The sequence below is a fragment of the Pieris napi genome, chromosome 2 (genome assembly GCF_905475465.1).
Source record: "Pieris napi chromosome 2, ilPieNapi1.2, whole genome shotgun sequence".
In the NCBI taxonomy this organism is placed as follows: Eukaryota; Metazoa; Arthropoda; class Insecta; order Lepidoptera; family Pieridae; genus Pieris; species Pieris napi.
This window is the reverse complement of record NC_062235.1, coordinates 2244938-2262974: the sequence shown is the minus strand read 5'-3', so window position 1 is coordinate 2262974 and position 18037 is coordinate 2244938. Positions and strand designations below refer to the sequence as shown.

At 34.7% G+C, this 18037-nt stretch overlaps 1 protein-coding gene across 1 annotated transcript in view; it reads right to left on the bottom strand.

The window, feature by feature from the left end:
- Nucleotides 1-14946, bottom strand: part of LOC125056929 (Down syndrome cell adhesion molecule-like protein Dscam2) — a 169924-nt gene extending 154978 nt beyond the window's left edge. The window contains exon 1 of the mRNA XM_047660293.1: nt 14771-14946. The gene's annotated coding sequence lies outside the window, so the exon portion shown is untranslated. The remainder of the gene's footprint in view (nt 1-14770) is intronic.
- Between the last annotated feature and the right edge of the window lie 3091 nt (nt 14947-18037).

The window sequence follows — 18037 nt, the reverse complement described above, 5'->3', positions numbered from 1 at the left end:
CTCGAAAACATGTATAAAAATCAGCCATGAGAATTTACGTGAAGTAAGTAATGTTTTTGTGTACCTTGATTACCTGATACCTGGAAATTGGCCGTTTGACCAAGCTAGCAGGTAGGCATACGATCATAGTACATACTAACACTACCCAATCGTCCACATTTCATCCGTCAGAAAATACGTGACGTCTGGCGGCCCTGGGATCTTGGACCACAAGTTATTAAAAAAAACTATGGCGCGTAAGGAGAAAATCATTTTTGAAAGTTGGTAAGTTAGTATTCATTTAGACGACTTTTTTTACAAGATCCCCTTGCATATATATATATATATGTATATACATTTGACATAGAAGTTACCCATATAATATAGGCCTATACGTAACATTCAATACGTAATTTCGTAAAATTCATTTTAACATCTGCGCGGGGTTAAAACAATCCATTAACCACATACTAATCTCTTATTTCAGTATTAAACATATAACACGAGTGTATAACATTATGACTAAATGGAAATGTGTTACCATGGTAACCATGTTTTTTCTCTGTAAACAAAATCCAATAATAAGGCAAAATATAATTTATTATACGGGGTTCTTGAACTGCGAGTTCTTGAAATTTCTAACAAAGTAGTATCGGTTATTAATATATTATATTGGTATAAATAACATAGGTAGATAAAAATAAATAAATAGGGTAAATTAACAGTAATCATCTTGATACTCAATATAAAAAGTAAATAGTTTTGTGATTAAATGAAATGAATCTACCATATTCCACGTAAACGCATGCAATAATAAACAATAAATACAATTCCAGTCCTAACCCGCAAACTTTCACGAGACATGAAACTAGAAATCCATTTCAAACGTTTGCGTAACTTCGCAATGATTAAAACAAAGTTTCATAGGTAAATTGAGCCCTCATAGTTCGTTCATTGAAGGCAAGTTGAGCGTGAAACAGGCTGTCGAAAGTTCCAAGTGTCCATGTTTCTCGCACATACACTCATAGTTACTAACTAATATAGGTACTTCCACCTTACGTTATAGATTCTCTCTTTGAATAGCTACACTAATTCTTTGGCCGAGGTAGCTGCCAGCTCTTCGGTCTCCTGTGATGTCGACTAACCTTTTTGCCTTGGACCCCACGGACGAAGGGTCTCGACATCGAATGGGACAAAATCATTTTCGGAGCCTAGATCCCTGTATTTGCTTGCTTTAGCTTTTTCAGCCGCTTCACAAGCACCAGATCTGTTGTTGGTTCCATGTAGATGGGAAGGTGCGAGTAACAGGTTGCATCCCATTCCAGCACCCGGCCCATCTTCGATGGAATAAAACTCATACCGTCCGGTATCTTGCCATCGTGTCTTGCAATACCAGTCGGCTCAAGTAGACTTGGCACGTTGACGATGGTAAGGAAACATCTGGAGCGGACAATCTGTTTTTACCGGTTTCTGTCCAGCACCTCTCTTCAAACAGTATAGTTTTAAGGGCGATGAGTCTTTCACTTGATATATCCATCTGGTTGGTGAATGGCTACATGATCTTTTCTATCTGTTATACCAACCCCGTTTCTCCAAGTTCTCATCGCCTCATCGCATTAACGGCCGAAATATAATATAGTTCGTTGTCAGCATATGGTAGACAGACGAGACCGTAAGCGGAGTTGGGTCAGGATCGATGTATTGGTACGCTTCGCAGTCCACGGTATTCTTAACATTGAACTCCAGCACCACATCTCAAATCATCAATACTTTGACTAGATACGATATTAGATTATTGAAATATTTATTTCCAACTTCCATTCTCCATTAAAATACCACATTATGACGTAAGTAACATAAGCATCAAAACTATTTAAAATGTCTCCAGACATGTAGTGCTGGGACAGGCTGCTAAGAAATATCAGAAGTGGAACGGTTACGCGTTCTCCTCATCATTAAAAGTACAAGGGAAATGTACCCGCCTGATGTGACAGTGCACCGAGAGTCATTTCTTACTACAATAACACAACTCGAAATTACAACATTAAATTTTTTTTTTAAATATAATGTTATTAATATATATATATATATATATATATATATATTTGTAAATATACAGATACTGAAATGTCTGTCCTTGACTCATCCTATGTATTTCTCGTCGTCTTTGTATTCCCTAAACATTTTTAAAAATTATGCGTTGAACGAACGTAACTAACTTTGGAGCAATACTACTTAGGTCATAACTTATAGACAGCTGGGAACATAGCTGCAAATAAAAATGTAGACATTTACAAAAGGCCAAATGGCTGAAACAGAAGGCTCAAAAGCAATATGTTACGGGAAAAGCGGAGTTTTGGGCTCTTATTAAACGAATTCATCATCTTGAATTGTAAGCTGTTGGGAATGGTACACACGCCGTGAATAACGTCACGTTTTCCTTTACAAATTTTTATAGAACAAAACCAGCAAGACTTTCCGGATGTTAAGTGATAATATTGCGAGTGCATTGCCGGCTTTTTATGAAAGGATACGCTCTTTTCTTGAAGGACCCTAAGCCGAATTGGTTTGAAAATACTTCGATAGGCAGCTCGACATGGTGTGCGGCAAACAGTGCCTTAAAATATGTTAATAACCACTTACAATAAATTCGTTGCTAACATTGTCTCTCGATTTGTTTGCTCTTTTGTAAACTTCGTATGTAATATTAAAGGCTGTTTTTTTCTGTGATATTTGGTCTACACTGTGTCCTGGGACACTGGTACACACACTCCTTCAGGTTCACTTATTTCTATCCCAAGGAAATCCTAATCCACACATTCCCAGATCCGCAAACAGGTGAGGTTTGCAGATCATCGCCTGACATGTCTACCTCTTTTTTCATTTCCCATTCAGTAGTGAAACTGGTCCATTTCTCTGGACTTGCTTATCATGTGCCCCGATCATCGCCATTTTAGCTGTCATATATCTTCATTTACTTCATCAGATGTGACTAGACTTAAGGTCCTATGTCCAGGTAACGCAGAGGGCATCCAGCGTAAAAAACCAGCCTGGTCGGTCATGGGAAGCTCTCTTAATTTCGCTCTACGTTATTCCGCCTCTGCAATGATGCCTCGTTGCCAGGCGTTCTTCTTCTCTTCTGCTTTCGGCGGCCATGTTTCCTAATGCCCTAAGGGTTCCACTCGAGGGTTTTATAACCCTGTCAAACCTCATTGCATAGTTCTGATAGCTGGTGATAAGAGATTCTCTTCTTCATAACCGAATGTGTACCGATTTTAAAACCCGAAGACGACTTTTCTGTCAATTAAAAATCATCTTCATGGTGCACATAAATTAACTAATCATATAGAAACATATTTTTTTTAAATTCTTTTGAGTTATGTATATCGTAAATATCATATGACCTGACATTATAGAATTATCTCCGCGTATGAACGTATCCTACTTCTAAATTCATACCTAACATATTCACACATTCATGTAAGCGCATCCACCATCCCAGACATCTAACAAGGTACGTGCCCCTGCATCAAACCGTTTTATTACTTGCATTTTTCAGTTCATACCGGCCTCTTATGGATGCAATACTCAAGTGTATAGATATATAGGTATTTACACGACGCTATTGTCATCAAATATCTTTTCTCCATTCCAGCAAATATATAAATTCAATGTTTGTGTGCAAATACTCTATAGTTTCGTATATATGTTTTTATAAGCTGTGTTAGCTTAACTACACTAGAGCGACTCCAAACCCCTAAGGTCATGTGCTTTAGTCCGTCTTTGCACCAATGTATTTCTATCTATGTAGAAGCTATTTGACAGTATGAATTATAAAGAAAAATGAAAGTAATAAGTATAAATAATTATTAATTTATCAAACATTATACATTTAATAGTTTTTTTTTTATTTTAAACATTATTATCAACGCGTAAAACAATTGAAGTTTCTTTAGTTGCTTAAACACGGGACGTTGTAAGGACTTGTGTGACGCCTAGAAAAGCGTTTTGAAATGATGAAAGCCAACACTTAATATAGTATTTAGTCATCTAAAATGAATTAAAAACCTTATGTTATTATAATTATCCCAAATTATGTTTTATTATAAATATTTATTGCCAATTTAACGGTGATAATATAGATAAAACAAACACGTCCAAACGACAAACAGATCTATGTCAGGTACAGAAGGCTAATACTTGTCTATGAGATAAAATTATTAAACACATAACACAAAATAATCAGACGAATAATCGCATAATTGTTCTTTTTATATATGTTTTGAAGTTATACTTCTTTTGGCGCGTTAGGGAAAAATGATGAGTAAAATTTTACGATGCACGCGCACACCGTCACAAAAAACCGACACCCGCACACCGTCACAAAAACCGATACCCTGAAGTGAGCATAGTCAACATTTTAAAATTTCCATTTCTTTAATTATGGAGTAAATTTTTTGTGATATTTAAATAAACTTTATTTAACTGGATAATGCGTTATAATAAAACTTTCAATGTATTTTTTGTTCATGTACTTTAATAGGTGCAGTATTGGCCTAGTGGCATCAACGTGCGACTGTCATACCTAAGGTCGTAGGTTCGACCCCCGGCTGTGCACCAATGGACTTTCTTTCTTTGTGAAAAAAAGTCGACGGCTGTTCACCCACTCGCCTATTAGATTTAAAAAATGATCATGAAACATATTCAGAAATCGTGACCAAGACCTAAAAGAGGTTGTAGCACCACTGATTTATTTATTTTTCACTTTAATAGGTATATACAATAATGGTACAGATCCAGTATAAAAAGGGTATGTCCAATATAGGAAAAACGTCAACCCCAGGGATGTTAATATTTGATCAAATAAACGACAGACCCTTTGTTGAATATAGACTGCAACCCTGAACATTTAGTATATACATTTTGTATGGAACATAAGTTGCCCTTTACACTCCAGTAAGTCACTTTTGTCCGGCTACGGCTAATTAAAAATGCAGTCAGGTTCTGTTTTTGTCTTTAGTATTTGAATATTTTATTACAAAGCCACTCAAAGTTGGGCTGAAACTAAAGAAATGGGAGGAATAAAAAAAAAGAATACATTTTATTCTGAGTATACACTGAAAACCCGTTAAAAACGTTACGTGTCGTGTTTTAGATACACAAAAATGTCGAAATTGATGATTGAGAAATAGTATTCGCTTGAATTTACTCTTTTCATTTAAACTTGTGTCTTGCAAAGCATATTATTTCCGAATAAATTATCTTTAAATTTGAATAAAGAAATTCCAAATTTAAACCAAATTCGATTTCACTAAGCGATAAATTTATCAAGGCCAATAAATTTATATTCCAAAAACATTCCATGTTTACAAACATTCTACCTAAAAATTAACGTAAAAAATATGTTCTTTAATTAAAAGCGCAAACTAAGATGAAATAGAGCACATTTGTGCGAAATTCCTACCGAATGTTTTTTACACCCGCACCACGCCTATAACAGGCGTAATATCGTAACTCAGACCGTCAGGTGCAGCTGCTGCCAACGACTCATAGCGATTAACCCATTTGAGGGCTCTGAAACGACCGGCCAGTCAAGTTAGACCCCTGAATATCACTATTCCATCTCTCCTGCCGTCACAATCGACAAGAAATCAGGGCGCGGTGGGAGGTTTTGTTAAATGGTTCTCGTTTGAGAATGCGGAAGTGGCAGTACTTAGAGATTATCGACATTTAGCTTTGGTGATTGAAATAAAGGCATACTACATCTTTACTATTGAAAATATAAGGTCATCGCTGTAGTATGAATCGAAACCCCAATCCAGAGGAGTTACAGTCCTTTATACCTAGGCCTGAGATATCATCCGTTTCTTCGATAATTTTAGTTCTAATAAAATAGTAGCTAATAAGTATTTTGTGCATGAGGCATGTCGTCTATTTTTCTCACAATGTTTGCATAAGCAATTGTGCACGTAAAAATCAATTGTCTGGTTTTGATATTCTTAAACTCGTTTTCTACGCCACGAAGATGCTAGAAATGTGAAATTGAAGCATAATTTGTAAAGTTTTATAGTAGTAGTTTCTTTAGCATCCATTTTGCGTCTGACTAATGTAAACTAGAATAAGTAATAAACTTTTCCTTGAAACTTTAGATCAAAACGTCCAAGTTTGTCTTGAAGTATAGAACAACAAATGCCTGCGTGAATCGAAGTAGTTTAACATCTCGTAAGGGTTGCGTGATCAACGGAGACCCATCAAAGACATTATTCTGAATTTAGAAATTTAGATTAGAATGTAAAGAAAAGTATATTTTACATCTTAAACTAAAATACATAAGGCAACAAAAATTGCTGTCATGCGTCGTAGCATCTTACAAAATGTCTATTTGACAGAATGACAGATATTAAGTATTAAGAGTGATCTGTATAAAAGACTTTAAAAATCGTTATGAAGCAAAACAACTTTGTAAATAATGTTTTGTTTTTTTTTAAAGTCACTTTTATAAGTCACATTCCAAAAAACTTTCACAGATTAGTTGAAACTATGATGACGCAGCTTGCTTAAAATTAATGTCTTCGCCTGTCTAATATTAATACTGTCATGAAATTTAAATAAAATAAAAATAATTTTTTGGAGTTGTTTAATTACAGTGTAGTAATTGACACATACAAATCTTAACGTTTGGTTAAATGGCTAGGCATTTCTCGTCGTACGGATTGTTGAGACGCCATCTTGAAATTATAAATGTTTCATTAGAATTTTTAAAGCCATTTTTTACTTTTAACAAAAACGAAATAGCGTATAGTTTCTATAGTTACTAATAATCTGTAATGGTTTTTAATCTTGTCAAATAGCCTTTGACATTAAAATTTAATAAAAAAAATTTTTATCAGCTGTAAGACTATCCTCAGTACAACTATATAGGAGTATTAAATAAAAAATAATCATAGTTAATATTAAACGCAGACACCAAAATAAAATTCACCCGATAGATTTATTTTCATTCAAAGTGAGTTATCTTAGTTATATTGGGTTCCTGGATACAAATGACTAAACATTTTCTAATTATGGATACAAGTTGTCTCGAGAGTTGTGTAATGTACTGTGACTCGACCCTTGTCAAGAAACTTTGTACGTAGACCGAAAAGAGTATTTCTTTCATAGTAAGGACACTACGAGGCGGTTGATGTAATTTAAGGCTCGCCGGGGGTAACGTGACAATAAATATAGACAAAAATGAAGTGAAATTTCGTTCAGCGAGTGAAAATATTGCCTGTATTTCATTGGTGAACTTGGCAGAAAAGGTGTCTTGCTTTTTGGACTTCTAAAATCCGGTCTTAATGAATATTAAATACACATTTGCAAAATTTAAGTAAATATGATAATCACTTGCTTAAAGTGCGCAAAACAGTTTGACATACTTTAAATTTGAAATAAATTTTACCGTTGTCCAGTTTGCTCTACTTTGTCTGTAACTTATGTTTTATCTCTGGCTTCCGTCCAGTAGGAATATTATCTGCGCTTATTATTTTTTTATTGAATAACTTAAAAAACTTAAACTTTGAATTCTAAATGTAAAATTGCGTCTGTCAATTTTTGTTTTCGTAAACGGACATCGTATTTTTAAGAACAACCATTTTGGCATTATAGAAATTTTCGAAATACTAAGCGTAGGTATTTTACGGCGCGATCTGTTTCAAGTCATCCGAATAAATGCGATGCGGGTATTTCACAGTTCACTATGTACACGATATGCAAACAGCAAACATCTGTGGTATGTACGTGAGTTATACATAACATCCACCTAGCTTTATAGCACTGAAGACATAGACAATAGGTTTGGAAAAAGTCAATTGTCAGAGTTTAAAATAGCATACTATTTATTGGATTACGGGTTTACATTTTATTTCTCTATTATCATACTATTTAAAAGAACTAAAGCCTTGATTGTGATGGCCTGTTAAGTTTATAAAGCTTTTTTGAAGGTGTAACACAAATACAGATAAAATTATAGAGATTCGAAATATGAGCCTCGATACAAATTGCTACAATGCTTTTAACGATTTTAATACTTTCAGAATGAAAAACTTTTCAAGTTTTACGCTATATTTCAATTAAAAATCAGCACGTTCTCGATAAAATTTTCACGTTATTTGTGTCGTTGTATATCCATTAGAACTGTCAGATGATTGATTGATACTCCGTGTCATGAGTTTACTTCGAAAACATTTTTCTAAGCCTCAACATGACAGATTGCTTCGAAGTTTTTAACATTACTTATTACTTGTACAATTATAATTTTGATGTATTACCTTTATATTTAATATTAATTTATAAATATCATCGTTTTATTGATTCGTATGCAATATAGCCATTATTTTTACAATAATTACTATTATTTAGTTATTTATTAAAGTTTTTTAGTTTTTAATTAGATTAATTAGCATTATATATGAGGTGATGAACAGTATTCCAAACTATCTTTTCTAAAATATATGACAATTATGGTAAACATAAATGTAACAAAGAAAATTAAAAAAAAATACAATAAAAATTTACTTCCAGTTTTAGATTTTATTACTTAGTAATTTTTTGCTTAATAAGTAAACTGTAATATTATCATACTATGGACGGAAGCTATTTCACATATAAATTAAACGTTGCAAAGAAGGCGCTTATAATTTCTACTCTGTTGTTAAAAGGCTTCGAATCGAATATTAGGGTTAAAGTACACTAATGAGGATCTTAGTGAAACCTTACTTAAATATAATTTTCTTAATATTAAAATGTAACGCGCAGTAGATGCTCTTTGGTTACGTGACCTACTTCGTGTTAAATCTTTCGGAGCTGGCTGGTTAGACGCGAAAACTACACGGTTGCTTAATACAAATAGATTCATAATTTTATAGAGAATTTGATAACCATAGATTACGATTGCTTGCTATGTCTATGAAAATTTCATACTACTAATGTAGTTTTATTTATATAAATTTAAAGCTTCTATACTACAAGCTACTTTAAGAAGAAAGTCAAAGTCAAGGTCAAAGGTTGCCTGGATCCTTTCCTCCCACGAAGTTTGCATTGCGTTGTTTTAAGTTGTTTACTTTAAGAAAGTATTTTTTAGTTAATTTTTATCAGAAATTAAGTATAGCAAAAGATATTGCAAATTTAAAATGTTAACATTACAACAAAATGCCACATTTTATATTGAGACTGATAGAGTCTTTATACAATAGCTGTTTTTATGTATCGTTAAATTAACCATAGACTATAATTCACCTCTATTGGCATTCTTGGTACCCACTCATCGCTTTACCGAGCCAGCTTAGTTATTGAGTTAGCAATTTACTTAACCTCGTTACTCAATGGGAACCCGGGGTCGCGAAATCTGAAAAATGATTTATAAAAGCGGACGGCAAAGGATATTTGAGGACAAGATTATTTCCCTATTTAACTTATATTCTGAATAAATTTAAATAGGAATAAAATGAAATATAAGCCCTTTCCATACTCCTGTCACAACTCCCGCCAACAGTGCTTGACGTAGAATACCCGCCATCTTGAAATGTGACGCCTGACATTTTGACATTTCCCTTTATTTAAAATTCATGAACTAAATTTGAATTTGGAATATAGCTCATTAGTAGTATATAAATTTTCAATGAGTAATAATTTAGTCTTACGTAACTTATAGAGTATTATTTGAATGAATGACGTTCTTTAGATTAATCAAATCCACATCAAAATATAATAATAAATAATATAATAATATCTGGTTAACGTTATTTTTATTATAAAGGTTCATAACAGAAAATAATCCTTCCTTTCAAAAGCAACTCCTTTAGCCTTTGATCCTAATTTAATTAAGATGCTTCGTGCATTCCAGGTTGTAAAGGACATAAAGCCTACCGATAATTCAATCAGGATTATCCTGGATCGATTGTGTTGAATGTATGTGTAATACATATATACAAGGGATTTTTATTGAGTTCAAAAAATTAAGTAACATAAAATTGAAATGCATGAACAAATTCACGATTCTGAGACTACCTTTTTGCGGATTACACAAATTGTTTTAATAATAAATACTAATATTGAGGGATTAGCTATAGTCTGTGCATTAAATATTAAATCGTATATACGATTAATCAAAGATAGTTCATAACTCTAAAAGCTTCTATAGATTATAAAGGCCAACAACAAGTGTCATTGCCTCTTAATAGACCCCACTCAAGTCTGTTCTTGACAGCATAGAGTATAGACCTTCTAACTTCGCCACTCATCTTTTGCTGACAAAAAATATTCACTAATTGTAGTATTTCTTTCGTGTCTATTTTATACTTTTTTGCCATTTTGAGGTAGTTAGACCGCTTTATTAGGAACATATTTGAGATTGCTATTTATAACTATTGTAAATTTATACAGATCCAAATACTCGTAAAAATGATGCTGATCATTGTAACCTATCGAATCTTCGAGTAGTTTTTCTGACTTGGTTTTAAATTAATAATAATTGCTTAATGCATTGTCTGTGGTAACACTATTCTATGCGTCTATGTCCAATAAGCCGAGGTGATGACGCTAACTTTGTCTTATACAACACATCCCTGGCACCGTGTCAATAATCGAGTTACCTATAGCACAATATAATGAAGTTATAGTTGGGGTGCAAACTTTTACTCGGTTAGGTTTTATTCATATTTATTGATTACAGAAATACATACAATATCCTTACAAATTTAAAAAAAAATCAAGCAACGCTACAACCTTTTTAGGTCTGGGTCTCAGATTTCTGTATCTGTTTCATGATCATTTGATAATCTAATAGGCAAGTAAGTGATCAGCCTTCTGTGCCTGACTCACGCCGTCGACTTTTGGGTCTGAGGCAAGCCGGTTTCCTCACGATGTTTTCCTTCACCGTTCGAGCGAATGTTAAATGCGCACGTAGAAAGAAAGTCCATTGGTGCATAGCCGGGGATTGAACCTACGACCTCAGGGATGAGAGTGGCACACTGAAGCCACTAGGCCAACACTGCTGCCTTACAATATTGCAACTGCGAATTCACTCTGTGAACATATAAATATGTCGATAGTGTCGGAGACATTCAGTAGGCGCAACGTCTTTGATAACGGGGATCTGTGTAAAAGACTGGTTCTGGCCCTTGTTAGTTATAGCTATAGAAAGCCAGAGGATCAATGCCTTTGAGATGTGGTGCTGGCGGCGAATCCTCAGAATACAGACTGCGAAGCGCACTCCGCATGTCTACCATAAGCCTACAGAGAATTATTGTATCTTATTTCGGCCATACAATATGCAGAGGCGATGAGAACTTGGGGAAACTGATCGCGGTTGGTAACACAGAAGGCAAAAGATCACGTGCCCGTTCACCAACCAGATGGACCGATTAATTGAAAGACTCATCGTCCTCAAAACTGTACACTGTCATAAGCAATGCGTTGGACTGAAACTGGTGGAAACAGATAGTCCGTTCCAGGTGCTTCCTTGCTGGTCAGACATGTGACAAGCGTAACCCGGACCGTGGAAGACAGCCGTCAAGGTGATGCTGAGGAGATTATAAATTAATCCCAGAATCAGATCGATAACCGCCTGATTGAACAAGGGAATAACATTGTCTATAGTAGACTCTATCTAAACAGGTGCAAAGAACAAAGCGCGATATACACTGTTAAATTTTTACCTTCGATGTAAACAAAAAGGTAAGAGCTTTAAAATCGAAAACGGTTTTAAAAAGCTATCGTATTGCCAGAAAATATAACGTTTATATTATGGAATCTGTTTAATTGAATTTGCAAGAATAGCCCGCTACAAACAGAAAATATCAGCTAAACTTGTTGGAGGGATTAAAAACAATCGCCCATTAAACGTAATGTATCGCAAACAACGTCTTTAAATAAACAAATAAAAACAAAAGGCGAATCAAATCTGGACTCGTTAGGGTTGCCAATTACCGTTTGATATTACCTTATTTTAAAGATAAAATCATTTAACGTCTTTGTTTAAAAGTGCAGATTGGAGTAATCAAACCCCAACATTTTATGGTTTCTTGAATTTAACTATTATGCACTGACTATTTTCTACTTTCTCTCTGTTGCGTGTATTAAACGAGATTATCGAATTGTCCATTTCCAACGTATTATTCATGGGCTTGATTCTCTCTCTCTACACAGGGACATTGCGTCTCTGTGCGTATTCTAAACAATGTACTATAGAGAGTGTTCTGAAGGGTTGGGTTGATCCCTCCTCTCTCGTTTCAGCGCCGTATTCACACAGCATCACCTTGATAGCCGGAAGTCTTATACGGCCAACTTCACAATTGCTTAAAGAAAGTGTATACTCCTCAAAGGCTGGAAACGCACCCATTAAAATGGGTGTGTTGACAGCCCTTTTTGGGCGCCCCGTAGGCTCATTTGCACCCCTATACTAAAAAAAATACATATTGAATAAAAGCGTGTTAAATATATTTTAACATCATGCGTACCGCTCTACGTGTACAGTCTGTAACGCATAATACATGATATAAATGAGAACTTTTTCAAATTGTATTTCATGTCATGTTGAGAATTGTGAATAACCGAGTTTTTTTTGTAAAAGTAGAAAGTCATAAAAGTCAAAAATCATTTAATCATATAGGTAATATAATGTACACATATGATCGCCAAAAAATATATGAAATGCTCCTAACTTTACAGTTAGTGCCAGTTCTCAAATCAAGGGCGTAGAACGGAAGAGAAGAACTGGCTTTAAACTCTCCGCCAATCTTTTTAGAGCCGATGGTATCTCAATTGAGAACCCTGAAACTTTCCTCACACGTTTTATGACGTATTTTTTCCTTGAATCCTGTACCCTATTTATCTTTCATATCTCACATCTCCGCTTTATTCGTAATTTTGTGTACGCGCGATACAATTCAATATTTAATTTCGTTTTCAATGTAACGTTTGACTTTGAATACGTGTAAAACCTGAATTATGCAATCAGTAAATAAAACAAGTTTATTTTAACATTAGACAAAAGATCACGTAGCTAACCAACCAGATAGATGTTCTCTTGCTGACCACGACGCTCAGAAATGAGCTACTGACTTAGTAGGTAGTACCTATTGTCTGTGGGACCGCATTTGACAGTGTTTCAAGTCATATGACAAAATTTAAAGTGGCAGGCAGCGGTTGCCTGAAAGAGATCACTCGAAAGCGATAAGGCTGCCAGTTGCCCTCCTTTTCATTTAATTATGTTAGTTGTATCATACTTCTGTATGCAACGAAGTGTTAGTGAATAAATAATAATACTTCATTTGTAACACTAAATTTATTACTATTATTTTTTTTTATTTTTTATTATCATGTTTTTTTTAACTAATTTAAACATGTACCACGTAATAATTGTTTTCTAGTTACCCACAACTCAGGGCCTCCCTAGTGTCCGATATATGAGTTCTGTCACAAACCCTTTTAACATAAATAAAGTTTTTATTATTTTTCAAATAAATAAATAAATTTTTAACGAAGATTATAATAATTACTAACCGAGTCAAAAAGAGGTAAGATGTAGATTTGGGATGTCGTGGAATTGAATAGGTACTTAATTATGATTATCTATTTTTCACATGTTTAAATTTCGCAAATATATGTATCACTAAGTTCTCGGTAACTAAACTTATCCAACTTGGAGAACTGTTTAAGTTTCTTCAAAATCGATTGAGTTTTTGGGATATCAACGCATTGTACCTGTATAAACAGGTACTTAGTGAAGTAATGTAAACTAACTAAAATAATTTTGAAGTTGATGAAATTTTTAGTTATTATTTATTATTATGGAAATCTTAAAACACTTATCTATTTAAGAAATGCTGTAAAATAAATTCAAGGACTGCGAAAGACTGCATCACAAAGTATTCCCAAATGAGAAATCGTTGTATGCAATAAATTTGTATGTAGTAAAGTATTTGAATTGCAAAAATCGATTCAATTTATGGTTGTTACATGAATATATTCAACGATAAATAGTAAGTTAATTATATAGCTGTTTGAAACTACAAGCTATTAGTAGTAAATGTAAATTTACAATTAATTTAACTTATTTTTAACGTTCATAAGTGTACTTGTTTACCTATATGAAAGTTTTTTTGAGTTTGAGTTTATTGTTGAAAAATACGAAAAAGTACAGTGTTAAGGTGTACAAAATACAAGTAATTAGGTGTATAATTCACATTAAAAATATAAATACTTTTTAAAATAGTACCCCTAAGCTTACCTCCCATTTTCTACCACCACCTCTATTGTTACATGTAGCTAAAGTAAAATCTTCAATGGCCTTTTAAAAATAAAAGTTTTCCCTCTGCATACATAATCTTCCCTACAAAAAATTCTTTTACACAAAAGTCTTTATACAGTCATTTAAAATGTCGTTCTTTTTCGTTTGTGCTTATTATTCTGAGGGATGTGACGAAATCAGGATTTCAGGATTTCCCTCCTAAGCCTTAGTTAATTGAGGTCGGCGTACACTTACAGGATTAGCTGCCTGATTCGAGTGAGAGCCCATCTAATTTAAACCACAATCCATTAAGAACCGAGAAATCTCTTCACGCGGCAAACTCTACATTCAATATTTACAAATGCTTACGTTGCACGTGTGTGTCATAGTAAATATTCTACGTTCTCAAAGACAAGATTAAAACAAAAGTTTGAGAATACAGTTCGAACTGTAGCTACCTAGACATTCATGAAATATTTCATGCATATCGCCTACCAACAGTAATCTCAAAGAGTCACTAACCTCTATCCACGCGGTAACACACCCACTGCTGTTAATAGCACATTCACGTATCACGTAGTAGTCGAGCACATGTTCAATCAGCTGTTCTTTTCGATAATCAATCGCAAAGCGTTATAAGGCGAGGGTTCCGAGTGACGGCCGGCGGGGCAGCATTGCACGGGCAGAGCTTGCCGCACACGCCGGCACACTAATCAGTAATCGTTGGGAGGGAGGCTGCGTCGCACCCCCTTCCCGCCCTTCCTCTCGCCCCGCCAACGCGTAGTCTATCTGAAAACTTCGTAGATGCGCAATTTAGTATCAACTGATATTAACTTACGTGCTACTACGAATGCTACGCATACGCTACGGCGTAGCAATATCAAATTATCTTATTTATACAGTATAATTATGCTAAAAATATCGTATTGTTTATATATATTATCTTTGAACTGCTAATAGTTTCATAAAAACACCTTTCAATTCAGTTATAATCATTGTTAATTGAAAATGAATGCAGTGTTGCCACACGTTTTCTTTACAAAAGCTGTTAGTAGACACAAATCTGTTTAACTTATAGGCAAAGCATGTATTTTTATGGCTGCCTATACAGGACATCTGATACTCTACGATTTTGACGTAAGCATGTATGAGGATTAATATAATTATAATATCATATGAGCATTACTTAAATCTAAGTAGGTCAGGTTTAATGAATAGCGACAAATATAAGTATGTGTTTGTTTGATATATTACTGTGTTCTTTATATTAGTAACAGTGGTAACTATAGTTACTAACATAGCACTATCATTAGTCTTCGTTTTATAATAAGGCCAAATATAATGTTAATACGTGTATGAGAGCAGTGTTGGCCTAGTGGCATAACCGTGCGACTCTCATCCCTGAGGTCGCAGGTTCGATACCCGGCTGTGCACCAATGGACTTCCTTTCTATGCGCATTTAACATTCGCTCGAACAATGAAGGAAAACATCGTGAGGAAACGTGTGCGCGTTGTCGTTTGATGCATGACATTTGATCTGTCCATACATAGCTTATGATAAGCACAGGACATCCCTTGATCACGTTACGACTTCGCACAGTAAAAACTGCAGTTACAGATAATAAATTATCTAATTATTTCAATTCACTAGTAACTTTAGTAAAATTCTGGAAAAAGAACTTTCTGATTTAATCAATCTAAGCCCCATAAGATATTTGTTAGCCTAGTGGCTTCAGCGTGCGGCTCTCATCCCTGAGGTCGTCGTACGTTCGATCCCCGGCTGTTCACAAATGGACTATCTATGTGCGCATTTAACATTCGCTCCTACAGTGAAGGAAACGGACATGCTTTAGACGCAAATAGTCGGCATGTGTCAGGAACAGAAGGTCCCCTACTTGCCTATTAGAAATACAAATGATCACGACACAGATACAAAAATCTGAGGCCCAGATCTAAAATTAATTAATATTTAAAATCGTATCTGCACACTGATTTAAATCTTACTCTATGCCCCATGGTAGTACGGGAAGCCGAATTTTCAGGGTTGACACATTTCGATTAAATATTCATTTGTGGATTGTAAATTGGCAACTGCGACCCTTCAATTTATAAGGCGACATAAACCCGTCATCTACACCACAGAATTAAGTGACTCTAAAAGATTATGGAATCCCTTAAAGACAGCCTAACTATTTATGATATAAGCGTTTATCTTTCAATTCTACGTTTTTAAAGAGGGAATGATTTGATAATACAAACGATCATGTAACAATAATAATAGCCTTCATTGTTATAAAATACTTATACTGGTACATACAAATGTGAAGTAGTATAAACACTAATAATTAATCGGCAAGCTGACTTGTCTTTGGGTATAGGTCTGAGAGGGAGGAGGAATGTCAAATGACATAAAACACAATTGTCATTTGTTTTGTTCAACAACAACTGGTATCGTCAATTAGATTTTTTTCCACAAAAAAATTACTTTCGTTTGTTTATGATCTTAAACAATAATAAAAAAAGCCGTAATTCACTAAACAAATATATACATTTACATAATTTTAACCTAAACGTTTTTTAGTAGTTAGTTAAGTAGTTTTTGCCGCCCACCACCACTATGTCGAACCAGCTCCACACTGAAGTATTTACCAATTCGACAAAAGAGCGTACCAATTCTTAAAAGACCGGCAACGCACTCGCGAGCCCTCTGGAATTGAGAGTGTCCATGGGTGGTGGTATCACATAACATCAGATCCTGTCCGTTTGTTGTTCAATAAAAAAAAAATATTGTAACTATATTTATTTATTCCCTTTTTCTTATAGCACATTAGTTGTTAGCCATTTGGTCAGTTTGTCTTACGACATAGGCCTCACCCTGTTTCCACTCATCATCATCTATCATCATTTATCATCTCTTTCACGAGCTTATCCAACCTTCCGGAAGATCGTCTCCCCTCCAGGATACCATTCTATGACGTCTAAATCCATTAGTTTTTTGAACTCATGATATACCCATTCCTTGATAGTAAATATATCAAAGCAAACAAAGACTATGCATATTATATCCGAATTTAGCTGGTCTCTCCATAAAATTAGCACACAGATAAAAGTTAGGGATAGCGATTTAACCGTAAAAATGTTTAGAATAAGCGTTAACGTACTTGTAATTTCCACTCGAAAGCAACACATTTAGTAATCAGATTCCTCTATCGGATATAACTTCCAGCCGTAAATGAGCTTGTAAACGGGTTTCAGGTGAAATTGAATTACCTCACGATAATTGTTAAATAATATTTGATAGCGGCCCTGAGAATCGCGCATGCGCACAGCTCAAGTGGCGATCTTAACACAACCATCTTTTAAAATGCAACGACAGAACCTCAACAATCTCACACAATATGTACCCATGAAACTTCCAACACACCTGTAATATAATAATTATGTATGCCCACTGTGGGGAAGATTTTCAGACACGTCATCGTTATTCTTTTGTTTTACTTTCGTTGCGTTTGATTGTGATTCGTCAATAATAGAAGTCTCCAATACGCGATGACATGACATGATACATCATCAGAATCGTCATCGTTTGTTTTTTTTATAGAGCAGGGGGCAAACGGGCAGGAGGCTCACCTGATGTTAAGTGATACCGCCGCCTATGGACACTCTCAATGCCAGAGGGCTCGCGAGTGCGTTGCCGGCCTTTTAAGAATTTGTACGCTCTTTTCTTGACTCTAAGTTGAATTGGATCGGAAATACTTCATCAGTGGGTTCCACAAAGTGGTGGTGCGC